Source organism: Eptesicus fuscus, chromosome 1, assembly GCF_027574615.1.
Source record: "Eptesicus fuscus isolate TK198812 chromosome 1, DD_ASM_mEF_20220401, whole genome shotgun sequence".
Classification (NCBI taxonomy): Eukaryota; Metazoa; Chordata; class Mammalia; order Chiroptera; family Vespertilionidae; genus Eptesicus; species Eptesicus fuscus.
The window spans coordinates 104,688,779-104,716,320 of NC_072473.1; the positions used below are offsets into that span (position 1 = coordinate 104,688,779).

Below are 27,542 nucleotides of genomic sequence, written 5' to 3' on the forward strand. Positions count from 1 at the left end.
TATTTAGATGGCATTGTTAGTTTGCCTCATAATATCTTAAAGGTCTGTATGTATGTATGTATATGTGTGTTTCTCTGGGAACGCTTGGAAAGCAGGGTTTGTTTCTAATACTGATCATAGGCTCTTAGATGTCCATCACAGGGCTGGTATGGAACAGATTCTTATTAATATTGACTGAACTGAAGTGAAATTTTGTCTTTCTAAAAGTTCTTGTTATTAAAATAAGATTTAAATAACACAGTGTTTAACCAAATACCTGGGCACATCATGACCCAGTCAGGTTGACACATAAAATTAATCAGCACAAATATATCAGTTTTTCAGTTCTTTGTGTGACTGAATAACATTTCATTGTATACATATATTCAATTTTATTTATTCATTCATCAGGTGATGGATAGTTAGGTTGTTTCCAACTTTTGGCAATGGTGAATAGTACTGTCATGAACATTAATGTATAAGGATATGCTATAATACTTGTTCTCAATTATTGTAGGGTGCATACCTAGGAGATGAATTGCTGGGCTGTATTTTAACTCTATACTTAACATTTTAATGATGCACAAAACTGTTTTTCCAAAGTGGCTGCAGCATTTTACATTCACACCAGGAATGAATGAAATTTCCTATTTCTCCACAGTGTTGCTAACACTTGTCTCTTCCTTTAAAAAAATTATCACCATTCAATTTTGTGTGAGGTGCTATATTATTGTGGGTTTTATTTATATTTTAATAATAACTAATGATATTGAGCATATTTTGTATGCTTATTGATCATTTATGTATCTTCTTTGGATAAATGTCTATTGAAGTCCTTAGCTCATCAACAATGTTTTTTTCTTTTGTCATTGAGTTGTAAGAGATCTTTATGTTTTGAAAATTAAATCCTTATCATATATATGATTGGCAAATTTTCTCCCATTTTATGCTGTCTTTTCATTTTCTTGATAATATCCTCTGATGCACAAATTTTTTAATTTTCATAAAGTAAAATATATCTATTTTTCTCTTGTTTGTGCTTTTTGGTGTCATATATAACAATCCATTGCTAAATCTAAGATCATTAAGAATTACTCCTGCCGAAACCGGTTTGGCTCAGTGGATAGAGCGTCGGCCTTCGGACTCAAGGGTCCCAGGTTCGATTCCGGTCAAGGGCATGTACCTTGGTTGCGGGCACATTCCCAGTAGGGGGTGTGCAAGAGGCAGCTTATCGATGTTACTCTCTCATCGATGTTTCTAACTCTCTATCCCTCTCTCTTCCTCTCTGTAAAAAATCAATAAAATATATATTTTTTAAAAAAGAATTACTCCTGCTTTCATCTAAGAGTTTTATAATTTTAGCTCATACATTTAGTTTATGCCTCGTTTTTAGTTCATTTTTGTATGTAGTGTGAGGAAGGGATCCAACTTCATTATTTTTCATGTGGATTTACCTATGTATCTAACATTATCATTTTAACTTTTTCCTCTGAATGATTTAAGGTTTCTGTCTAGTGTACTTTCATTTTAGTAGTAGGATTCCCTTTAGCATTTCTTGTAGGGAAAGTCTGATAGTGACAAACACCTTCTGATCTGTCTTAATTTTTCCTTTATTTTTGAAAGGTGGTTTGACAGAGATTTATTTATAGACCATTTTTTTTTTCTTTCAGCATTTTAAATATATCATCTCACTGCTTCTGGCCTTCATGGCATCTGCTGAGAAATTGGATGTTAATTTTACTAAGTACCCTTTGTATATAATTAGTCACTTATTTTTTTTTTTTGTTTTGAGAAAATCTTTCTTTGTTTTTGTCTTTTGACAGTTTGATTATAACAGTGTCTTGGAGTGCATCTATTTTAGTTTATTCTGTTTGGAGTTTGTTGAACTTCTTGGATGTGTAGATTTTTGTAAATAATCAAATTCAGAAAGTCTGAAAATATTTCTTCAAATATTCTCTCTGCACATCCTCTGAGACTCCCATTATACATATGTTGATATGCCTGCTTGTGTTCCACAGTAATCTTAAGCTTTATTCATTTTTCTTCACTCTTTTAAAAAATATATATTTTATTGAATTTTTTTACAGAGAGGAAGAGAGAGGAATAGAGAGTTAGAAACATCGATCAGCTACCTCCTGCACACCCTCTACTGGGGATGTGCCCGCTACCAAGGTACATGCCCTTGACTGGAATCGAACCTGGGACCCTTCAGTCCACAGGCCAACACTCTATCCACTGAGCCAAACCGGTTAGGGCATTTTCCTTCACTCTTTTCTCTTCCTGTTCCTCAGACTTAAAAATTGATCTTTCTTTAGGTCCATTAATTCTCTTCTTTGTCTGCTCAAATCTGCACTTGAAACTCTCCAATGAATTTTTTATTTCAATTAGTATAGTATTCAGCTCCAAAATTTTTAAGTTTTTTTTAATTTTTTAAAATATATTTTTATTGATTTCAGAGAGGAAGGGATAGGAAGAGAGAACTAGAAACATCAATGATGAGAGAGAATCATTGATAGGCTGCCCACTGGGGATCGAGCCTGCAACCCAGGCATGTGTCATGACCAGGAATCAAACTGTGAGCTCCTGGTTAATAGGTGGATGCTCAACCACTGAACCACACAGGCCAGGCTTTATGTGCTTTTTAAAAATAATTTCTATCTCTTTATCATTATTCTTTGGTGAAAATAATCCTTTTGATTTTCTTTAGTTTTTTGTCAATGGTTTCTTATTTTTAGCTCTTTGAGTATATTCATGACAGTTGATTTAACATATTTTTAAATTGAATTTATTAAGGTGATATTGGTTAATAAAATTATATAGTTTTCAGGAGTATAATACTATAATACATCTTCTGTGTATTGTATTGTGTGTTCACCAAATTTCTTTTCATCATCATTTATCCCCCCTTTATCCTCTCTTACCTTGATTTAACATATCTGTTTATTAAGTTCAATGTCTCATTTCCTTCATGGACAGGTCCTATTAATTTTATTTTTCCCAATGAATGGATCACTTTTTTTTGTTTCTTTGTATGCTGAATAATTTTGTGAAAAACTATTCATTCTAAATATTATAATGTGGCAACTGTGGAAACTGATTTCTCCTTAGCATTTGTTGTTGCTGCTGCTTGTATGTTTAGTGATTGTTCTAAAATATTCTTGTAAAGTGTGTATTCTTTGTCATGTATTGTCATTGATGTCTGGGTTCTTTTAGCTTAAGGGTCAGTTTATATTTTGACAGAGTTACCTTAAACACCTGTAGCTAAAAATAAAAGAAAAAGAAAGTAGAATAAAAAAGAAAAAATATCCAAAATTTGTAGATTGACTCTTTGTTGGGCACTTTATTGTTTAGCCAGGCTGTTTACAACTCTGCCTTTGCCTTTGTGACCTGTTTATGTAGAACCTGGGAGATGGCTATACCTCCGACTCATAAGGTGGGAGAAATTCCAAGTGAAATTACAGGTGAAATATTAGGGTATTCTCGGTCATTTTCTAAGAGAGTGTTTAGTTTTGAATATGCAGATGGCCTTCTCAATTCCCCATTATAACAATATTAAATATTAAGGCTTGAATATAATCTTCTTTAACTTGATATTTTCCCCTATGGGGTAGGGGTTCTATTTTCTGAACATACTGTGGCATTTCTATCCCCTTAGCTGTGCTGGACACATCACACATGGGAGCTCTCCTGAGCTGGTATTGCATGCCTGTGGCTCTACTGATCTATTGTTTGGCGTGGTCCTACTTACATGGCTCTCTGGCCTCCATTGCGATAGCTCTTATCTTCCCTTTCTGAGCTGTCATCAGACTTGCTTTTAACAGTCCATTCAAAGCAATATAGGCTTTTTCTAGTATATACCTCAAAACTCTTCTGGCCTCCACACATTACCCAGTTCCAAAGCTACTTCCGCATGTTTTACTTGAAGCCAATTTTGTGTCTTAGTCCATTTGGACTGGTATAACAAAATATTTAGTAGCTTATAAGTAACAGTAATTTACTATGTTCATCATAAACCATCGTGAGATCATATGACAAGGGATGACATATTTATACTGGACAAACAAACACTGTCAACCAAAAATTCTATATAAAGAAAAGCTCTCTTTCAAAAATGAAGAAGATATTAAGATATTACCAGATAAAAATTGATAGAATTCACTGTTTTCAAACCTTCTCTATTAAAGCACTAAAGACAAGTAATTGATTCAAGGGAAATGAATGGAGCTTTATAGAAGAATGTTTTTGAGTGCCCTCAAAATAAGTGGATAGTAATCTAAAGGATGTTGCTATACATTAACATTTTAATTATAATCCTAAGGACAACTACTAAGAAAATAACTCATCAATGTATACAGTAGTCCTTCCCCCAATCTGCAGTTTCACTTTCCATTGTTTCAGTTACCCATGGTTTGAAATATTAAATGGAAAATTCCAGAAACAATTCATAAGTTTCAAAGATCATGACATTCTGAGTAACATAGTGAACTATCGAGCTGTCCTGGCTCTGTCATGCCTGGAACATGAATCATCCCTTTGTCCAATCTCTCTATACTATATATGGTATCCATCTATTAGTCAGGACAAATATTGTATGATTGTACCTGTATAAGGTTCATGGATTAATCAGGTTTATAGATATAGAGAGTAGAATAGTGATTGCCAGGGGCTGGGATAATAAGGAATGAGGAGATATTGTTTCATGGTTCTAAGAAATGCATCCACTACACTGCCAAAATGATAATACTGACCTCTATGCCTGGGGAATTTCTCCCACCTTATGAGTCGGAAGTATAGCCATCTCCCAGTGTACAAGATTAACAGCTGGCCTTGTAGCTAAGGCTTGGGCAGGTAATTTATGCACCACACATATTTGTGGAGTGCCCGGATGACTGTCACATGAGCTAATTCACCACATGGCTAAGAGACAGTGGGATTGATTAGTATTTTTGCAAATCTTTACTTCCTTACCTGAAAAGAATGGCTGAATGAAGGTAGGACTATCAGGCCCTGCCTAAAATATAGATGAAGCAGATAAGCCTTCCAACAGCCTCATAGGCTATATTATGGAATAAACCTCTCCCTTAGCCCACATTTAAAGGTTCATTCTGCTACCTGGGACTATATCATCAATAGTCCCTTCCCCACTTTGTGGTACCAGTAACACTCAGAGTGTGCTGTATTTTTGTGTGTGTTTTTTTTTGCCTGAGGCCCAATTGGGATTCAACAGTTTTAATAAAGGCCAGATTCAGCTATTAGGGCACTCAGCAGAGAGCAGGTCAGTCCAGGGCTTGTTTACCCTGGTTATATGGGATCCTTTGGGCAAGTTGTAGTCTCCAAGCAGTCTTTAGGCTTCAGATACTTCAGGGGCAAGGTTATGCCAGCAAAAGTATTGCCACATTGGTTCACAGTTTGGGTGTGGGTATCACTCAAATGGAGCACAGGAAGCTCCATGCCAATAGGCTGACTAAAATACTCCAGAGCCTAGAAGTCTGGGGGTAATTTAAAACCATGCAGCAGGCAAGGCCAGTAATATTTTCTCAACATGTTGCTTACTGTCAACATCTCTAGAGGACTTCCCCTGGAAGAAGCAAGGAAGAGGGGAGGCTGGTGGCCATGTTTGTGGCTGTGATGAATACTCATTACAGGGTTCCCTTTGAAGGCTCTCCTTCATGTTGATTATCTTATCCATGACTGAAGGATGGATGAGATGAGAAACCTGTTACTTGGTACAGGCATGGCTTAGAGCTTTGAGAACTCAGAGAGCCTGCCCCCCAAAAATGACAAAGAACTTCCCACCTTTTTCTTCTTTTTATGACTTTGCTCAGGAGGAAATTCCTAAGGAGAGATGGCAGGGAGGGATGAAGGAAAATTATAATGCTGAGCAGAGAGCATAAAAATAGAGTCAAACATGCTTGAATTGCATTTCCAACTGTTATTTACAAGGAAATATTGGACAAGTCAACTCCTCATTTTGAGTTTTAATTTTCTCATCTACAACATGGACATAACCCTATTTTTTAGCATTGTTGTGGGCATTAAAATAAAAAAATAAGGTGCCTAGATAGGTGTCTGGTATATACAAAGTACTCAACAAATACTAGTTTCTATCTCATTTGATAGGCCCAGCTTGTTAGGCAAGGAAAGTCTTTAGCAGAGGTAAAAGCAGCAGTTATGTCACCTTCTTGCAACAGTAGTTGCACAAACAGATGAAGCAAATACACCAGGAATTCATTTTACACTGCCAATCATCTCTACTTTCTCACCAACCTCCACTTACTCAGTGGTCTTTCAAACAAGTCTGACCTTTCTATCTCTTCCTTATGCACATCCTCAAAAGGGCAAAATCCCAAAAGAAAAACATTGGAAGGCACTTTAACATTCTCTAAGTTCAGTTTCACATCAAATGTAAGAATCACCTCTTATTTCTGCTTGAATGCCTCTGGTGATAGGTCGCTCTGCACATTAATGTAGTCCCTTCCATTTCAGAATAGTTCAGCTATTAATTACACAGTCCTTCTAAAGAAGAAACCCCCAAATTAGCAGATGCAATGTACCTGCTGACAATCTTCTGAGCCTCAGATGGGTATACATGGACTAAAAATGTACTGAACATTTGAAATTGGTACAGTAAGGGCAAAACCAGAAAATCTGTTTAACAAGGAATTATACAAGCCATACAAAGGGAAACAGAGGAAAGGGGATAATCTTAGAACAAACATTTAAATGATTGAGGACAACAGGCTTAGTCTCTAAATGGCCTCAGCTGAAAGATAAGAATTGAAGTATAAGAAAAATGTGTGTATGTGTATGCACACATGCACATTTTTATCCCCCAAAAAAGTTGCAAAAAAGACACTAGAATTTTCTCACAGAGGGTTCAAAGTCTAACTTTTGGGCTGCAACTCTAGAGCCTATAGTACCCCTGGCAGATCTATCAGCTTAACAATATTGGCCATTATCCAAAGCTCTGCCTTCTGACCCCAAAATCCTTTTGATCTCTGCCCTACCCCAGTGTCAGACTATGCACTGAAATACACCAAGATGTTAAGTGCTGGAAATGGAAGCTCAATCATTTCTATTTTTCGAGTGTTGAAAGACCATGTCTGACTTAGACATGATTTGAGTCTGTAGTTATTTCTGAGACAAACTTCTTTTGGTCTGAAGAGGAAGATGTCCAGAGTGATGGGGCTGAGGATAGAGACTCTTATGCCAATTTTGACACCCTTTCCTCTCCTTCCAGTTAGTGTCTTTTGGGGCCATGACCGCTACTACCCCACAGAAAACTGATTTCTTCTTTTCTTGGTGAAAGCCATTCCAGTATTGGAGTTTTGTTCTTCACACATTATTTTTCTCTATCAAAGCTATTCCAAAAGAAGTGTTTATTGGAGCAGCCTGAACTTTTCTCTGGAAACAATGGGTTCATAAACACTCTACATGAATCACGTGTGGTTTGAAAGTGCTTATGATAGCATTCTCCAGTTTAAAAAATCAATAAACTCGCATTAAATATTGATGCTAAATTGTTTCCTGCCACTCTGTGTGTAACTGAGCTTCTGAAAAGATTATGCATTACCTGTGATTGTTGCTTAAAGTCAAGATAACAATGAAACACTATAACTATTCCCATCTAAACACATAGGCCAATGCAGGTGTGTGGTGTTTTTGTACTTGCTTAGGTTGAGCTCTCAATTGCTTCACCAAAAAGGCAATTACCAGTTGGTTGTAGGATTGCTTTATGCCAGTTCAGACCTTAAATGAACTATAGTGAAATTCCTTTCCTAGTTGTAGGTTTTTATCACAAATTCTGAAACTTTAAGTTCAGTTTTTATAAGGGCTGATAAAATAAAACTCTGACTGGGTTGTTACTTAAAAATAAACCCTTTTTACTCTTTTAGGATTATTCTAGGAGGAACCACTTAACTCTATATATCATTGAAATTTCCCTTTATAGATAAATATTAGCTTTTGAAAGAGTTAGAGTCCCAAATATAAGCACTTAAGCCCCAGCTCTGTTTTTACTAGCTATATAATACTACCAGTAAGAACCTCATTTTATCTTTCAGTGTGGGCCTTGGCTTTCTCTTAGGAGAATGAGGAAAACTAACTATACTTTAGAGTTATCAAGAAAATTAAATGGAATAAAATTTGCAAATCACCTATAATATAGAATTTGATACATAGTAGGAGCTCAATTATACTCTTTCATTTCTATGCAGTTTACATGTATGTGTTTTATTAAAAAACTCAGGTCACAACACAATATGGCCACCACCTTTAAGCCCTAATGGAAAGTGAAACAGCTCATTGTGGTTTCTATACATTTTGTTTTCTTCTTTTAAAGGATCTATTTTCAGTTGAATAATATCCACAGGGGTCCAGAAACTCCTTTGATTAGTGGTTGTTTGTTTTCTACTAATCTATATTTGATGCAGTTAATTTTGGATCTTACTCTTAAAACATCGTAATATATCATTCCATTATGTGTTTTTTATTCTTGTTTGTTTTAGCTTTTAAGACAAAGGAATAAGATTCTTGCTTTTATTTTCATGGGGTTGGACTTTAAAATGTTCGGGAGAAGTGCTATGAGTCCTTTATTTTTTTTTTTTGTAAACGTAGATCCTAATATTAAAGTCACAGAATAAAATGAGGGGGAGTCTTGTTCTGAGAAATTTGCTGTGATATTAAAAATAAGGAGAAAACTTGCTGAGCTTAAGATGGCTAGGGTATGTTCTATGGGTTCATATAAAATCCATAGAACAGGAGGGGTCCAGCACAAGGGTGATGATGAGAGCAAGATTTAGAGTACAAGATGATCAAGGAGAGAAAACTGAGCTCCTGCAGCCAGCCAGGAATGAAAAAATCAGTGAAGGTGAAAAGTGTGAGATGTCCTTCAGTAGGAGCTGGGCCTAAAAACGATGGAGCCTGGAAAAGTGTGTGTTTCTTAAGACAATTCAGTTTCAAGATTATTCTGGAAGGGCAATCAATACCACCCCATCCATATCAAGGTTGGGAATGGGGGATGCTAGAAGGAAGCAGCAAATATCAACTAGCCAAGATCCTGGTTTTCACAGATATGCTGTATAAAGATTAATCAAAGAAAGCTTCAGGGAAAGAAGTCAAAAGGCCTCAGTACTCAATTCTGCCACTCACTAACTGTGGGATATTGGACAAGTCCTTAGTCCTCTGTAGGCTTCTATTGCCCTATCTATAAAATGAGAATTTTGAATGAGATGATCCTTAGGGGGCCTTCCAACTTTATCATCATTCTGTGTTTTCTCAATCCCAGAAGATAAAAACACAGAGATGTAAAGTCAGGTTTGTTGTTATTATTTGTTTCTATCCCATCCTTGAAAGAGTAAAAATTGGGTTATTTCTATGTAAGAACCTTTGGGAAACATTGGTTATGTAGAATTCAGAAAAAAACTAAATTTAAATACTTCCCACCTCTACTTTGATATATGCACAAACTGTGACTTTGCTACAGTATCATGGGCTTGATCAGCATGGTTTTCTTATAACAAAATAAAATTTAAGTACTTGAGCTTGGAAATTTTTTAGAAAGATTTATCCTTGGACTAGGAGTCTGGGTTTATCTGTGATCACAATCACAGAGGTGCTAGGGCCCCTCCCACTGATTCCAGCACCTCTCTGAAGAGCCCAGCAAATGTTCAAGTGTGAAAATTCCCATAGAATCTTGATCTTTTTAGCAGAGTTGTGTTTTCAAAGCAAGCTTGAGACAACAGGAGTTACTGGGCTTAGTGTGAACCATCACATTCTGAGTAAATACACTCAACCCCCACCCTTAATCTCCCTTTTTCCCTATGGGTTTTGCTATCCATTTGGGAACTGCCCTTTAGTTTGGTTTGGAGGACCACCTTCTGAGCCAGAACACTTTGGTTTAGAGGACCCCCTTCTCAGCCAGAACCCTCTGGAGATGTCAGAGCCCACAATAACTTTAATGTTTGTCATTGCCAAGGTGTTGTTTGAAGTTGCTAACTTGCCCTTTGATGGGTATGGTAAATATAGATGGAAAGAAAAAGACCATCATTTCGTTCTAACTCTCCTAGGCCAAACCAAAGATACATACTTTGTTTGGAGTGACAAGGTGTCATGAGGCAGCTGTAGCAGCAGCTGCTGCAGGACCAATGTCATGAAGCTATCTGGCCTCAGGCCTGCTTGTTCAGGTCACATCCTGCATCACAATTCTGAAGTTCTGCCATACTGAGGGTTGACCATGCATCCTGAATTTTTCAGAATTCTCTTTTTAAGTGTTCCACTCCACTCATCCTTGTGTTCTGATCCTGGATTTGAAAATGTGGTTTCTCCATCCATTTTGTCATTGGTATGACTGAGATATTCCATGTGTATACTGTTTTAACTTTGGACAATCTTAAACAATTGAATAATTAAATCATGTATATGTTTAAATTCTTTCTTCCTTCAGTGGTACACACTTGTGAAGTTGGAAGGTCAGTAGAGAGTTTATATCTCTGTAAAATCCCCTTCCCAGGCAGTCAAATGAGAATGGGAAAGATGCTTAAACTGTCTTCATGCTGTAATATCCTTTGACATTGACATTTGAGACACAGAATGTAAGAGCTACAAAGAGCATTAGAGGTCATCCCACTCCCACCTTTTACACATAGTCACTGAGAATCAAAAGAGGAAGTAATTTTTCCAAGGTTAAACATGAATTTGGTGGTTGAGATGGGGTTCAAACCTGTACTCCTATTAAAACCTGATAATATTTATCAAACAAAAAGGAAAAGGTCCAATAGATTAAGGAAACATAAGGATATAAGATAAGAATGAGCTTAGGGCTTACAAACTATCTAATACAAAAAGGCTGTCTTGCCTTAAAGGACTATTTCCATCAGGTGTAGCTAAAGAAAATTGAACAGAGAGTTGTGTGTTCAGAGGAGATCAGACAAACTCAGTTTTATGGACAGCACCCTTATACTGTTTAGGGAAATTGACAAGAAACCTGGGAAAGGGACTTGTTTTTTCAGACACTAATAAAAACAATTCTGCCTCTGAACTAAATCATGGAAGACATAGGTTGTAATGGCAGGGAAGGTCAGAGTGACCCTACAGATGGGATGGCAAGAGGGGTCAAATGACCCAAGCAGGAGACAAGAAGGGCTTGGAGGAGCATAAGTAAGGTTTGAGACTGAGTCATTAACATGGAACTATTCTGTATAGGAAATAAACCCTTAGATATCACAAACAGTAGATGAATCCTTCAGGCAGCAGTATCTAGGGTGGGCCACTGTATTACAAAAGGAGGCCTTTATAGTGTAACTAGAGGCCTGGTGCATGGATTCATGCACTGGTGGGATCCCTCAGCCTCGCCTGTGGGGATCGGGCCAAAACTGGCTCTCTGACATCCCTCGAGGGGTCCCGGATTGCAAGAGAGCTCAGGCCAGGCTGAGGGACCCCACAGGTGCATGATTGGGGCCAGGGAGGGACTGCAGGAGGGCTCCAGGGCTTGTCCAGCCTGTCTTACCCAGTCCCAATCAGCTGGACCCCAGCAGCAAGCTAACCTACAAGTCAGAGCATCTGTTCCCTGGTGGTCAGTGAATGTCATAGCAACTGGTCGAATGGTTGAATGGTCAGACACTTAGCATATTAGGCTTTTATTATATAAGATGAATAAGAGTGGTGAGTGTGGAGTCAGACATACTTGAATTTGTATCCTGGCTGTGCCTTACCTTTTGTATGACCTATGACACATTGCTGATCTCCTATGAGCCTCATTTTCTTCATATTTAAAATTAAAGGAAGATCAAAAAAATTATTATCAATATTCAATATAATAACATTTATTAATGATCAACTGAAAGTTAAAAGGTCCACAGAATTCAGATACAAAGTGACTTAGCTCACAAGTGTGTCTGCTTTTCCTTGATGGAAGTATAAGAGCACTTTCATTCTCTGAACTGTACTCTCCTGAGCTACAAAATGATAATAATAATAATAATAATAATAACAAAAATAATAACTGTGCCTGAAGGTTGTTATCAGGGTCCATAGAGATGTGTGTATAGTGTATGATCCATCAAGGTAGTTATTATTAAATTGGGGTCACAGTTTCCATAGATGAAAAGAGAAATGAAGAGCCAAACCTAAAAGACCTGATATTCTTTACCCATTTCCTAATAGTGGCAGTGTAAAGATGCCAATATACCTACAGAAACATGACAGAGGTTTTTCTGTTGGGCTTGTCCAGGCTGGCTTAAGCTAGAAACCACTAAAATAATTACAAATACCCCCTTCCTCTTTGGTTCATTTAGAGTTACCAGCATTCTAGCAGAATTGCTGGCTCCTCTTGTGTGCCTCCCTGGCAATCCCAGGCTTTTCACACTACAGTCACACCTAGGGTGGCCACAACAACACTTATCCTGTGGTCCCATCAGTCATGCTGATCATGTTGACATGAATCACCTCCTGAGGTTTTGCATTAGAGAGCCCACTTATACTTCTGGTCATTTTGTTTTGAGTCCTAAGCATCAATAGAGCCCCTACTGTGTGTAAAACTTTGTACCTGGCTCAGAATAGGCACTCAAATATTTGTTGATGCATGGATTGATTGATTAGAGGGATTACCAAGGTTAGTAAAACACTCTTTACCTTCAAGGTACTGACATCTAGTGAAGAAGACTGATTCATACAAAGCTAGTTTGCAGTCAGAGTAACCTATGATAAAGGCTATATAAAAAGTGCCATTGGAACAATTTCCAACAGGAGGAAACTGGTAAAGCAATTAGGAGAAGAAAGCATTTGATATGGAACTTGGGGGCAAATTGAAATTTTAACAGTCAAGAGAAAGGACATTTCAGTCGCAAACAACAGAGTAACTACAAAGAAGCAAAAAAGAGCAGACTCTCTTTTTGGCAAATGATAAATAGTGGTGCATGCGTGTGTGTGTGTGTGTGTGTGTGTGTGTGTGTGTGTGTTGGAGTCAGATCATGGAGAGCCATGATATCCATGCAAATAATCTTGGTCTTCACTTTTATAAGTGATTGGAGATCTGGGGAAGATTTTGAGCAAGGGAGTGATAAAGTTGACTAGATATTTTGGGTTTTATTAGTAGACTAGTAGCCCTGCACATGAATCCATGCACCAGTAGCTCTCTGTGGGATCTGGCTGCTCCGTGCCCACTGCCCAGAGGCCCATCCGTGGCCATACACGGAATGCTTGCCTTGTCGCCAGGGCGACAATGCAAGTGTTCCACACCCCAGCCTGGCCAGAGGCCCATCCGTGGCCAGGCACGGAACGCTTGCCTCATTGCCGGGGCAATGACGCAAGCGTTCCCTCCCCCCCCCCCGCCCACCCCCGCCGCCACTGTATGTCAGCTGCCCAGAGACCATCTGTGGCCAGAATGGAATGCTTGCCTCATCGCCACGGAGATGAAGCAAGCATTCCGCCAGGCCGCTCATGCTGCCTGCTCTCAGCGGACACCTTCCCGCCCCCCGCCCCCCGGGACTGGGGGACTCCGGCAGGGCTGAGAGGACTGGGAGCTGACATCTTGTGGCTATGGGTGTCACCATCTTTGTGACGAAGTGATGGTTAATTTGCATATTACTCTTTTATTAGATAGGAAAATTACACTTCAAAATTACTTAGATGCAAATTTCCCATCTAAGGCTGATGGGATCAGGAGAAAAATTAGAAAGTCACCAGAGTTTGTTCAGATGAATACACAATTGAGAATATCTTTGAGGAGAAAGTAGTTGACAATTTCTGGGAGCTGGTCTCCCAGACTAACCAACATCAACATAATCCTTGATTTTTAAATTTTACATGACATCAGCTGTCAACATCATGATTAATACTTGCTGCAGCAGAGGTCACTGCTGGCAGGTGCCCACCAAACACTGGTAGTTTTATTTGGACTGAGTTGGAAAAGAAGAGACTGCTTTCTAGAATCCACCAGAGGTAATGCATTGTGGATAAAGATGATAACACTGGTATGAATGCCATAAAACACAATTTCTGCCAGTTGTTGTAACTAGGTTTAAACATTTTTAAAAAGGGTCTTGTGGTCAAACAAGTTTCAGAAATGCAAACTAGTTTCCTTGCTGCAGGAATTCTCAGAGCCTTCCCTATGCTGATGTATATTTTGACCCTTCTAGAAAGAGCTAGGATACACATCATTTTCCACACTTACTTGGTCTCAGAACCATTTTGTTTTTGGATCAGTACATGGAACAACAATTCATTGGAACTCATGTATGTTGGGTAATGCTATTGCAAAGAGCAGGATTAGATTCAAAACAGCATTTTGGGCTTGCATTTTACGGATCACTGATGATGGTGTTTGTTATTGAATGTTTGTCTCCTCAAAAATCATACGTTAAAACCTAATCCCCAATGTGAGGGTATTTGTAGGTGGGCGTGAAGCCCCCCCCCCTTTGATTACACCCAAGGAAAAGGGTTACTCTCTCAATTAATTGGGAGCATATTGTATTAATAAGAAACCATTTATACTGGCACATCCTGTTGGTATTTGTATGCATGTTCAGATTCTGGCCTTGCAAATTCCTAGCTATGTGAGATTGGGCAAGTCACTTAAACTCTCTCAGCCTCAAATTCTCATTTGAAAATTGGGACAATCATAGCCTCTACCAACAGGGTAGTTGTGAAAATCAATTGAAGTAATACATGTAAACCAGTGGGGTAGCTTAATCTATTCCACTTAATATTATATTATAAGCTTACAATATAAGCTTCTTGAGGAAAGTAACTGAGCCTGATTCTCTTATGTGTCCTGGAACCTAGCTCAATCTTCTGGCCCTGGCAGGCACTTATGTTTTTGAGTGAATTACATGTGATTGGTCATGCTTCCTTTCCTCTACCATAACGCCCAATTGTGAAGCCAGAGTGAAGTTACCCTACCAGGCTAAACATAGAGATCTACCTATGGTTCACCACTGCCTTTTAGTTTCAAACACAACTGCTTGGAAGTTGAAGAATAAAATGAGTTCTAATTTTAAAAATAACTCAGAAAAGAAAAAAACAACTCATTAAAACACAAATGAAATCTCACTATTGTACAATGCTTCAATCCTGAGTCATATAAAAATTAATCAAAATGTCTCCTTTTATATACAGCTATCTACATATTTTTTCCTTTACTATTACTGACTTATTTTCAAAGAGTAAATGTTATTCCTTTTATGATAAATTGATCAAGACTGCCACCTATTCGTTATTTGGCTGAAATGCCACACACATTGTAGTCTTACCATACCCACTAAAATCTAACAAATTCCTTCTGAGAAGCTACCATTCACCTCAATCCAGTAGGCCTATCTGGGGATGAGCATGAGCATAGGAATCCGGGTCAGAGATCTTGTTTTCTGATATATAGAAAAATATAATTCCATTCTTACTGAGATAAATACAGATGTGTTTAAAGTAATAAAATAATATTTTAGTCATAAACCCAAATATTAAAACCATATCTGTGCTGGTTGTTGTCCAATTGGTATTTCCAGATAAAACACAGGATGGCAAGTAAAATGTAAATATCAGAGAAATAATGAATAATACAAGTATGTTTCAAATATTGCATGGGACATAATTATACTATATTAAAAAGTTTTCATTGTTTATCTGAAATTCAAACTTAATTGCATACCCTGTAATTTTATTTGCTACATCTGGCAACCCTACTCCAGTCCCCATTTACTCTCTACCTTTGGACATCCAGCTCTGTGTCCTAGGGAGCTAATCACAGATTGCAAAATTTGGGATCCCCTTGCCCTCTGACTTTCATTTGAATTTGGCCAATAGGAAGTACTGAAATGAGATATAAGGGTAAAAGGAGAAAGAAGCCATATATTTATTCCCCCAACTCATGCTTCTGGCAGTGACTACATTCATCATTGGCCATAAATCCTGGGTGGTACTCTCTATTCCATGGCCTCAAGTTCTCTTCGGGTTCTGGTAATCCCATTTTTTCACTTGTCCCTTTGGGCTTAGGGATGGAAAAGCTACCCACAGTTACAGATTCATGTTGCTTCAGCCAGCCATTATGTATCCTTAATCCTGCCCATCATTCTATAACTATTATCTTCATGCAGTGGCTTTCAACTAAACTCTTTGAATGTGTCATTTATTTCCAAATTGATACTAGTACACTCTTGAAATAGCATAGGACACCTCCACCACATGAATCACTTTGAGTCCATCAAATTAAGGAACCTATAAACCCAAACCATATTGTTTTTGAGCATAAGAATTTTTTTACCTTGACTTCTGGAGAGTGGCAGAAGCATAGAGGCATAAAGCAGCCCAGTGCACTCTGGGGACTATAAATAGCACAGTAGGTATATGGAAAGCATGTATTAGAAGATGTGAACTAGAGAGATAGGTAAGAGGGCCCCATCCTGTAGGTCCTTGTGTGCTATACATTAAGTAATAATAATAATAATAATAATAATAGGAAACATATGATTCTTTTTTTTAATTTCTTTATTGATTAAGGTGTCACATATTTGTCCTCATCCCCTCATTCCCATCCCACACCCCTCCCCACAGATGCCCCAACCCCCTGTTGAACTTAACCATTGGATAGGCTCATATGCATGCACACAAGTCCTTTGGTTGATCTCTCCCCCCTCCCCCTACCCTCCCCTATCCTCCCTCTGAGGCCCGATAGTCCGATGGAAACATATGATTCTTAATGTGTACCAGGCACTATTCTAAGTGTGTGTGTGTGTTTCACACAGTAACCTCAAAATAACCCTATGTGGTAACATTTTTACCCTTATTTTACAAGTGAGGAAACTGAAACACAGAGAGATTAATTAAGTTCACATAATGATTAAATGGCACAGCTGTGATTCAAACTCAGGCAACTTGGCTCCAAGATTAATATTTTTTTAAATAATGGAAAGCACTTTTCAACAATAAACAGTTTTTATGACCCTACAAACTGTGTCTACAAGGAACTTACTAGAATGCCAACTTCATTTAATCCTTCATTTGTTAAAAAAAAAAAAGGACACACTTTACTTCAATTGGTACTAGGTTCTAAGTTAAATGCAATTCAATATTAATGTTTTCTAAAGTTAATTTAACTTTAAGCAAAACAATGTCGACGACGATTACTGCATCTCATTTATTTATATGTTTAAGCTTTTACACTAGATTTTTACAAGCTGGTGAACACTGACAAATTATTTCTCCCACAGAACTATAACCACACATTCCAAGACAGTATAAATATATGCTTGAACTAACATCAATATACATCAATATTTTATCAATTACTACATAATAAAACAAATTATCAATTATTCAAATATTAAATTACACATCTCAAAGAGCATATAAAATATTAGATGTCTCCTCAATTCATTAGCAGAAACTCACTCTTTTTGCAAGAGAGGGTGGCAAAGGAAAAAAATCACACTTCAAACAAAAATAAGTTGGTAAACAACTTTAGAATGCATGAAAAATTCAAGAATTTCAGAATGTTTATGATTAAGAATTGTTTTAGCTACAACAAAGCATGTCTACCTTTAAAAAAATATTTACTAAAGAACATATTATACATGTTCCACACAGGACAAACGCAACACTTTACTAAAAATACTTAATAGCCCCTCCCATTCTTTTGCCAGGCCTTCCTTATAAGCTGTACCCCCAAGTGCAAACATTTAAATTAACTTAAAGCTTTTTGTCTTGAAACACAAAAGACATGCTTCTGTGCAATGTAGATTTTCACAAATGAGACTTTCCATATTAGCACAAAATGAAGTTTATAGAAATACATTAAATAATCACTAAGACTTGATATACGAGTAAAAATAAAACATTGAGCAAACCTAATGTATACTTGTTTGAATGTGGGAGATATAAACATAAGGTGAGTAGGAAAATAACCATAGAGGCCCTACTTTCTGTTTGAAATGTCTTAAGGGATAAACCACATAAGGTCCAGAGGGTTCCTGGTATTTTAGTCCTGTATGATACTAAAAATATAAAAGTATTGTGCTGGGTATTTTGGCACCTAATCTTTCTAAATCCCTTATCTATATATATAAAACCCTAATATGCAAATAAACTGAATGGGGGAACAACCGGACAACTGGTGGCTATGACATGTGCTGACCACCAGGGGGCGCACACTGAACATGGCAGGCATAGGCCGCAGCGGGATGGTGGAGCAGGTGAGTGGGGGTGCCAGATCAAGGCGAGGCACCGGTCACTGTCATTGGGGCGAGATTCTGGTAGTTACTAAAAATTCTTTGCTATCACATGCCATGGTCCCACCCAGTGCTTGCACCTGCTGTGGCACTGGAGCTGCCACTTGTACCCACTGCTGGTGCCCGGCACCAGCCCCTATCACTCAACACCATCAGCGGGTATCAGTGGTGGCTGCCAGCCCTAATCAGACCCTCAGGCTTCTCCACCTCCCCCTGCTCCTGAGGGGTGATCAGGGCCAGCAGCTGCCTCTCACACCCGCTGCTGGTGCCGGCCCCAATCGCTCTATGCCACTAGTGCATGGAAGTGGTGGTGGTGGGAGCGGGGCTTCTGGCAGAGAAGGGATGGGGGCTGCTGCAGGAGGGGCCGGGTGGGAGTGCAGAGGATGGGCTGAGACTGACCCCTATGCCCACTGCAGCCTCATGGCCCACAGTTCCTTTCAAGGTGCACAAATTTGTGCACTGGGCCCCTAGCATATTGATAATATTCTGGTATGGGAATAGATTTAAAGACATAACTCAGTATTGCATGGTTTCAGGAAAAGTCAATTGGTACAAATAATAAGCACATTTTAAATGTTGAGAAGTAAGAATCTTTTGCTAAGTGTCAAAATAGGTTGATCAGAACTAAACATAGAGGCTGTAATTCTGTCAAACTTGTGGCCCAGTAAAACTGCTTTTCAATACTTCTATGGAAGCATCACTAGAGTTATTCACCAAGCCAACATGTTGGCTAACATGTATGACAAATGAGGTCTTATCTCTAAATTCCACTTCCAAGGCAATGGCATCAGGCACCCGTTTTATTGAATGCAACAGTTGTTTCTATGACCATCGGAGTCTTTGAAGTGCAACTGTATTTTAGGACAATACTTCTCCAAATTTGAAAGTTGCTTGTTGTTAAAAGCTCCATGCTGCTTTTGTTTTATGAACTGTACTGCATCTTAATATTTCATTCCACCTTTGATTAATACTAGAGCAACAAGCACTAGAGCTCAAGGACTGCAACACAATGAGCAGCAATACAACAACCAGGTTTTTCAGGAACCTTAATTTTTATAAGACTCAAGCAGTCATCAGCAATCTGGTTAGATGGTGGTGCACCATCACCAAAAGGCCAATCAAGAACATGGATTCCTTCTTTCTCCACAAGAGTAGTGTCCTAAGTTGCTTCACATACTCTTACTTATTGTGATAACCCCATACTTCTTAAGCTCCTCTATGAATTTGTTTAAGGTTGCATTGGTTGGATTGTGATAAGAGATCTCTTGTTCTTGTATGTGACTTCCACAGGAGCTGGGTGGTTCATTTGAGCTATGATAATTTAGTTAAAATACCCTCAATAGGGTTATGAAAGAATTTAAACATTGAATACAGAAATGATACAAAGAAACTGACTCTACTTCAATATTCTCCACTTGAAATTCCCAGTGCTTTGAGTGAAGTTGTGAGTAATGGAAAATGAAATGAACCTCCTAACAAGAAGCAACAATTCTTCAATCTAGTAATATTGAGGCAATAAAAAGGAAGTCCACTGAGGCTTACCCCATCCAGGTCAGAACTCTTATAAAATGCTCTGCAGATTTCAGTTCAACACTTCTGTGTCCAGGTTAACCACTCATATGGTGGTTTCTTGGTGGAGTAGTGATGAATTTGTACAGTTCATTTGTCTACAAACAAGTCATGCTCTTCCTGGCAATAATCTCCACTGCCCTTCAGAAACTCCATAAATATGTGACCAAGAATACCACAGAACTGAGGGATATGTTTACTCATGAAGATTGTGGCCTAATCATACAGCTGGTCCCCAGGCAGCAGCAACACAGATGGCGGCAGGGGTGGCAAAGGTTACAGGGCAGGGGAGGCCTTGCAAATGGTGGTGGAGGCACCAGACTCTACTATGCCAAAGATTAATATTCTTAACCACTATGCTTTTACTATGTTCCAGACATTGAGGAGATAAAGGAAAAAGAAGATGAGATCTTTGCTCTCAAGGATGACAAAGCTTAAGGGGGAAACAATCTCAGAGGCATGTACTGTATTTTTCCATGTATAAGACACCCCCATGCATAAGATGCCCACCCCCCAAATTTTCCAACCCAAAATTAAGAAATCAGTATTTTCAAACATAAAACAGAACGCATTTTTACTTAATAATTACCGCAGGTAATGTTTACATACTAGTACTATGATATTATGCAGCATATCACTTTATTCAGCCTCTGTTGCATCACTGCTCTCGTCTTTATCACTATTAGTTCCAGACATATCAATTTCTTCAATTTCTATTGTATCACTGCTGTCTTCTGAATCACTGTCTATATATGTGAGATCATCCTCATAAACTGGTGGCATTTTCTGAGCTAACTTTGTTCGTGTTTTCATGGCCAACCCTTCTCTCATGAAATGGAAGCACCATGTTGCCTTTCCTGTAAAATCAACAATGTTCATTTCACTTGCAAACATTCTTGCCTGATATTGAATAAGCTTGGTTGACACACATAAGCCACTGTGGTGCTGCTCCATAATCCAAGTCTTAAGCCTCTGCTCCAAGTTTGCCCATTTTGCTGGTTTTCCTCTTAAGGCCTTATTGTTTGTTTGTTTGTTTATTTATTTATTTATTTATTTATTTATTTTTAGCATCCTAAGGAGTTGTTCTTTCTGTTTTCTCCACTGTCTGATCATATACGCAGTGGGAGAAAGTCCAAATTGTCTCTCTGCAGCTCTATGCCCATGCTCTTTTGCATAGCTGATTGCATTCAGTTTGAATTTTGCAGAGTAAGACAATCACTTACCAGTATTTATCTTTTTTTTTTTTTTTTGACATCTTTATGGGCTCAGAATGCTGTGGTCCCTGTTGCATCTGTGCACTCTCCACCTCCACCTCCAATTACGGCAACAGCTGACGTCAATAACAATAAGGCTCATGATTGGAGGAAGCCTGTTTGACAAGGTATGGGCAGCTATGCACCCGCATGGCTCCCTCCTTGGCTGACTTCCGTGTATAAGACACCCCTAGATTTTCAGTCTAACGATTTTAGAAAAAAATAGCGTCTTATACATGAAAAAAATATGGTATTTATAGGACAAGGTGATATTGCAAAACCCTCTCCCTTGCTTTAGATTTCTCTTACTTTAAGCCAGTCCCTTTTCAATCCCCCAAATCTTAGCTTGTTGACAATTCCTCTGATAGCCTTCTTTTCTGTTTACAATCTGGTGCCTGCCACTTTGAACAGAATAATTTGCATGTGCTCCCTGGTGTGCATAGCTGACAGATCCTCATGTGCTTTGGCCACTAAGCATTATACCACTGGCTCTTCCTGCTCCAGACTCTAATCAACCCCTCAGGTACCCATCCCTGGCCCAGAACCACTGGCTGGCCAACTAGCTTCCTCCCCTGTGAGAAAGATATTTGTACATTTTCTGTGAACAACTAATTCCACAGGAACTCTTGTTACCATAGCAACAAAAATAAGGTGACAACTGCTTTTTAATCCCTTAGCCTGGTGAACATGGAAGTGACAGAGAAAAACACAGACCTTCTTTCTGAAGTTGGATGAGGAGGGGTGAAGCTGCTCACCCTGTGCTTCTGAGGGCTGAAGTATCATCAGCTTTGCCCCCTGTTTCCCTGTAGAAAGAAAAATATGAGCAATGTGTTAAACTGCCTCTATTGTTTTAAACAGCCTCAATTCTTTATGGTCACCAGGAAGCATATTTTGGTGGTGGTGGTAGGACTGGAAATTAAATAATTTGTGCTTTATTTACAAGGTCAAACAAGACAATGATAATGAGAAGAAGAACTAACATTTGCTCACTATGTACCAAGCACTGTACTAAGCACATGTTATTGTTTTTCTCTAACCTTCAAAAGTTTTTACAATGCAGATATTATGATTCTCCCCATTTTACATATGCATAAAGTGAGGATCAGAGATGTTAAGTAATATATCCAAAATGACACAGCTAATGACTGGCAGCAGCAGGGATTCAAACCCAAATCTGTCTGACCTCAAAACCCATGTTCTTAACCTCTCTTCTGTATTGAATAATCTCAAAATTCCTGCTGGGAGAAATACACAAGGATTTTGTTCAGTTTGGGAGTTATTTGATGACACTGCATGGGAAAAATAATATAATTAGCTGATGGCTCTGCTTAGGAAAGGGAACAATTATGTTCTGTGCCTCATGCTTCACATGGTGGATACTGTGTCACACCATGTAGACCACCTGGGGCATATAGTCCCAGTATGCTTAATTTGGGGATATGCTACAGCCAGCCAGTATCAGAAGAACCTGGGTACTTCAGTCCTTGATCCAGACAGAGTGTACTTCCTAAACTGTCCAATGCACATGTTGGGTGCTAGTCGTACTCAGAATGGCTGGACCTGCTAGTGGATTCTGGGGTATCGACCAGTTTGGTGGCCTAGTTCATTTCAAGCCCCCATCCATGGATAGGTAGGATAGATGGAGCAAGGGGAACCTGGCCGTTGTAAGCCACCCTTGTATACTTAAACTTGAAGGATTACTCAGAGTGAATAATGCCACCATCCACATTCCTATCAGCCTTCTGTGGCTGGAAACCCACAATGTTCCACTCCACTATATATTTGGGCAGCAAATGGACATTTAGCTGCTTAGTATCCACATCTCATTCTTATGTTTGGCGAATCTCCCACTGTTGGTGTCAGTGGGGGAAGGGGGGGCAGGGCTCCAGATCCCGTGAATGAAATTTGAAAGCAAGATACTTACTCTTCCTGACCATGGGATTAGGTAATGGAGATATAATCTGTACTAGACCAATCAAATATCTCAATCTCTGAAGCAAATGGCACAAAACACAGGGGTATTTTGGAAACTACCCAGTGGTGGGAGCAATAGCAAGAAAATCACCAATGAGAACATCAACCTAAAAAGTTTCTTCTTGGAGCATGACCTTAAATGGTCAGGATAGATGCACACTTGTGGCTGGGGAGCCCTGTCAGTCACAGGTCATCCTTGAACAGCCCAGCTTGAGGAAACCTTGAAGTTACTGTGGCCAATTTATATCTATCTCCCACATTCCACATTATCTTTGGTTTTACCTGGCTGGAAGCCCACAATGGACCACTCTATTATGTACTATGTAGCAAGGGATGTGGTTGACTGCCCAGCATCTATACTCCATTCCTAAGTTAGCTGGGACTCTGACCACTGAGCTTCACTTACTTTTTGTCACACCCTAGTTTGCCAGCATTGACATTGATTCCTAACATATTTCCCATAAATCCTTTCCTTCTTAACTCAATCAGAAACTAATTCTGTTATTTACATTCAAGAATCCTGATTAGGCTTTGCAGATGCGGCCTCCCTGAAGCTGCCTGTGACCTGCCATGGTGAATCCCACCATGTTCTTCAGCATCGCCGACGACAGCAAGCCCTTAGGCCACGTCTCCTTAGAGCTGTTTGCAGACAAAGTTCCAAAGACAGCAGAAAATGTCCGTGCTCTGAGTGCTGGGGGGAAAGGATTTGGTTATAGAGGTTCCTGTTTTCATAGAATTATTCTGGGATTGATATGCCAGGGTGGTAACTTCACACATCATAATGGCACAGATGGCAGGTCCATCTATGGGAGAAATTTGAGGATGAGAACTTCATCCTGAAACATACAGGTCCTGGCATCTTGTCCATGGCAAATGCTGGACATAACACAAACAATTCCGTTTTTCATTTGCACTGAGAAGACTGAGTGGTTGGATGGCAAGCATGTGATCTTCAGCCAGGTGAAAGAAGGCATGAATATTGTGACAGCCATGGAGCGCTTTGGGTCCAGGAATGGCAAGACCAGCAAGAAGATCACCATTGCTGACTATGGACAACTCTAATAAATTTGACTTGTGGTTTATCTTAACACCAGACCATTCCTTCTGTAGCTCAGGAGAGCACCCCTTCACCCCAATTTGCTTGGAATGTTCTATAATCTTTGTCATCTTGCCAGTTTATTGTGTTCCATAATTTCCTTACCCCTTCCCAGTGTAGCTGGATTGTATAGTTAAGTTTATGATTATAAAATAAAAACTAAACAGTTTTCTGTCAAAAAAAAAAAAAAAAAAGAATCCTGACTAGATGGTCTGAAAACCTAGCTTTGCATCTGAGATGCCTGTATGACTCTTTCACCAACTCTGTGACATTCCTGGAATCTTGAAACAAATACTCTGAAAATTGGCAGATTATTTTGAACTAAGAAAACGGCATTTTCCCACCCCAGTATTTCAATTAACTTAGGGGTATATTTACTTTCAATTTCCTCCTTTCTTCCAACATTGCTCCCTATGCCAGCCCACAATTAAACCTTTAGCTTACATTTCTTTCCCCCCCAAGAAATTTCTCTCACTGAGCACAGGCTGAGTAAGGTGGTCCTCTCCCCTAGGGCCTTGAGATTGACTATGTTAGCACACTATTACACTGGTGTAATTTTATATTTAGCTTACTTAATTGACTTTCATATGAGACTGGTTGCTCCTTAAGGGCAGAATTGTGTCTGATTCATTGTTATATTCTTATATGACAAAGGACTGTGCCATACAAATACCTCCAAATAGAATCACTGCCAGAGTCAGAAGGCCAAATCCTCTGGAATAATATGAAGAAGCATTCATCAGATTCTCAGCCTCCTTTGCTGTTCTGTTAAATAGAACAGGGAACTTCAACTATGGCAGGACCGTTGCAGCCTTCACATCATAATCTTTGGGGGCTATATTAGTTTTCTCTTGTTACTGTAACAAATTACCACAAATTTAGTCTCTTGAAATAACAAATATGTTATCTTACAATAGTAGAGGTCAGAAGTCCAAAATGGTTCTCACTAGATAAAAATCAAAGTTTCATCAGGGCTATGTTTCTTCTAGGGGCTCTCAGAAAGAATCCATTTCTTTGCCTTTCTAGCTTTTAGAGGCTACTCACATTCTTTGGCTTATGGTCTTCTTCCTTCATTGTTTGTTATGTCAGCAATATAGCATTTTCAAATTTCTCTCTCACTCTGACCCTCTTACTTGGTACATTACAAGAACCCTTGTGATTAGATTGAGACCACATAGATTATCCAGAATAATCTTCCCACCCCAAAATTTTTAGTTTAATCATACCTATTAGATTCCTATTGCCATGTAACAGTAACATATTCACAGGTGCTGGGGATTAGAACATGAACATTTGAGGGGGAAATCATTATTCTGCCTACCAAAGGAACCATTGTCTGTCAATTAAACCTTTGTCTATCAGAAACACCTAGAAGAACCTCAATGCTCACAAAGCTGGCTCTCTGGATGTGCCTAGAATTTGCTTGTCAATGAGTGAATGCATATTTTCCAGAAGTGTCAAAGTTGATCAAAATATCTCATGATGTCTCTGGCATAGCTAATACTATTTTTCCTGCCTTATTGAGAAATAATTGACAAATAAAATTTTATATATTTAAAGTGAACAATGTGAAGATTTTATATATGTGTACACTTTGAAACGATTAGCAGGATAAAGTTATTAACACATCCATCACATAGTTAATTTTACAATATTATCTTACCTTATAACAGACAAATATGCAAATTGATCGCACCTTTGCTACACCCAAGCCACGCCCACCAACCATGCCCACCAGGAAACCGTTGCAGGGACGTTGGGGTGTGGCGGAGCCCAAGGCCGGGAAAGCCTCAGGCGGAGGCTTTCCCGGCCTTGGGCACCAGCAGGGAGCCTGCACGGATCGCAGGAAACCACTGGGGATCGGCTCCTGCGATCCTTAGCAGGGATGTTGGGTGCGGCCAAGCCCAAAGCCACCGCTCGGGGCCAAGCCCCGACCCTGAAAGAAGGCAGAAGGCAGTGGCCACAGCCAAGGCCTGGGTCCCCGGTGCAGGCAGAAAACTGGTGCAGGCAGCCAGGTGAATGAAGGTCTATTGCACGAATCTTCGTGCAAATGGGCTACTAGTTAATTATAGTCAGCATGCTGTACATTATATCCCAAAACTTACTATCTTAGTACTGAATGTTATACCCTTTGTCCAATATCTCCATATTTCCCCCAAGCCTCTGGTAGAACATGCTAACCCTTTTACTCTGTTTCTATTAGTTTGACTTTTTCTTCTTTCATTCCACAAATAAATGAGATCATACAGTATTTGTTTTTCCTTGTCTGTCCTATTTTACTTAACATAATGTCCTCAGGGTTTATGCTATTATAGGAAATGGTGGGATTTTTTCTTTTTATGGCTGAATAATATTCCACTATATATATATAGAGAGAGAGAGACCATATTTTTTTTAATATTTTTATTGAGGTATTATATGTGTACATATCTTACTATTACCCCCCCACCCCACACCCACACATGCCCTTCCCCCCCCAGAGTTTTGCGTCCATTGTTTATGCTTATATGCATGCATACAAGTCCTTCGTTTGATTTCATAACTCCCCCACCTTTCCCAAACTTTCCCCCTGTAATTTGAAAGTCTGTTTGATGCTTTACTGGAGAGACCATATTTTATTTATCAATTCATTCATCTATGAACACTTAGGGTGTGTCAATATTTTTGCTATTATGAACATGAAAATGCAAATTTCCTTTTTGAGATACTGATATTTTTTCCTTTGGATATATACCCAGAAATGGTATTGCTGGGTCATATGGTAATCCTAAAAAATATTTTTTGTTAATTTTGAGAGAGAGAGGAAGGGAGAGGAAGAGACAGAGAAATATCAGTAGGCTGGCTCCTGCACACCCCCTACCAGGAATCAAGCCCAAAACTCCGGGTATGTGCTCTGACTGGGAAACAAACCAGCAAACTTTCCATGCTTGGGCCGATACCCAACCAACTGAGCCACACTGGCCAGGGTAGTAGTCCTATTTTTAATTCTGGGGAAGTAATATACACATTATGGGAGTCCCAGAAGGAGAAGTAAAAAAGAAATGGGCAGAAAACTTTTTTTAACTGTATGAAAAAGTAATCCTGGCTATTCTAACATATGCCAATTAATATACTTACTGGTTTCTGGGTGCAAAAACAACAGAATTATCAAATAAGTTTCACAGGAAATCTCCTACAGAGAAGGCTGTCCACTTTAAGAATGACAGGAAACTGAAATGGAATTTAGGAAAACAAAACTAAAACAGAAACAAGCATAGGGCTGTTCTGAGGACTATGAGATGTTTCCCCTTCCCTTTGTTTTATTTTTTAAATTAAATCTTTATTGTTGAAAGTATTACATATGTCCCCTTTTTCCCCCATTGACCCCTTCTGTCCTGTCCCCATGCCCCAGCCCAGACCATCAGTGGCCAGAAAACTTTAAAAAAAATAATGGCTGAGAACTTCCCAAATCTG

General features: G+C 38.9%; 2 pseudogenes; one reads left to right on the forward strand and one right to left on the reverse strand.

Moving 5' to 3' along the window:
* Positions 1 to 18,997: 18,997 nt before the first annotated feature.
* Positions 18,998 to 19,503, reverse strand: LOC103302119 (protein tyrosine phosphatase type IVA 1-like; annotated as a pseudogene).
* Positions 19,504 to 23,563: 4,060 nt separating this feature from the next.
* On the forward strand, positions 23,564 to 24,138 carry LOC103302116 (peptidyl-prolyl cis-trans isomerase A-like; annotated as a pseudogene).
* Positions 24,139 to 27,542: the final 3,404 nt, after the last annotated feature.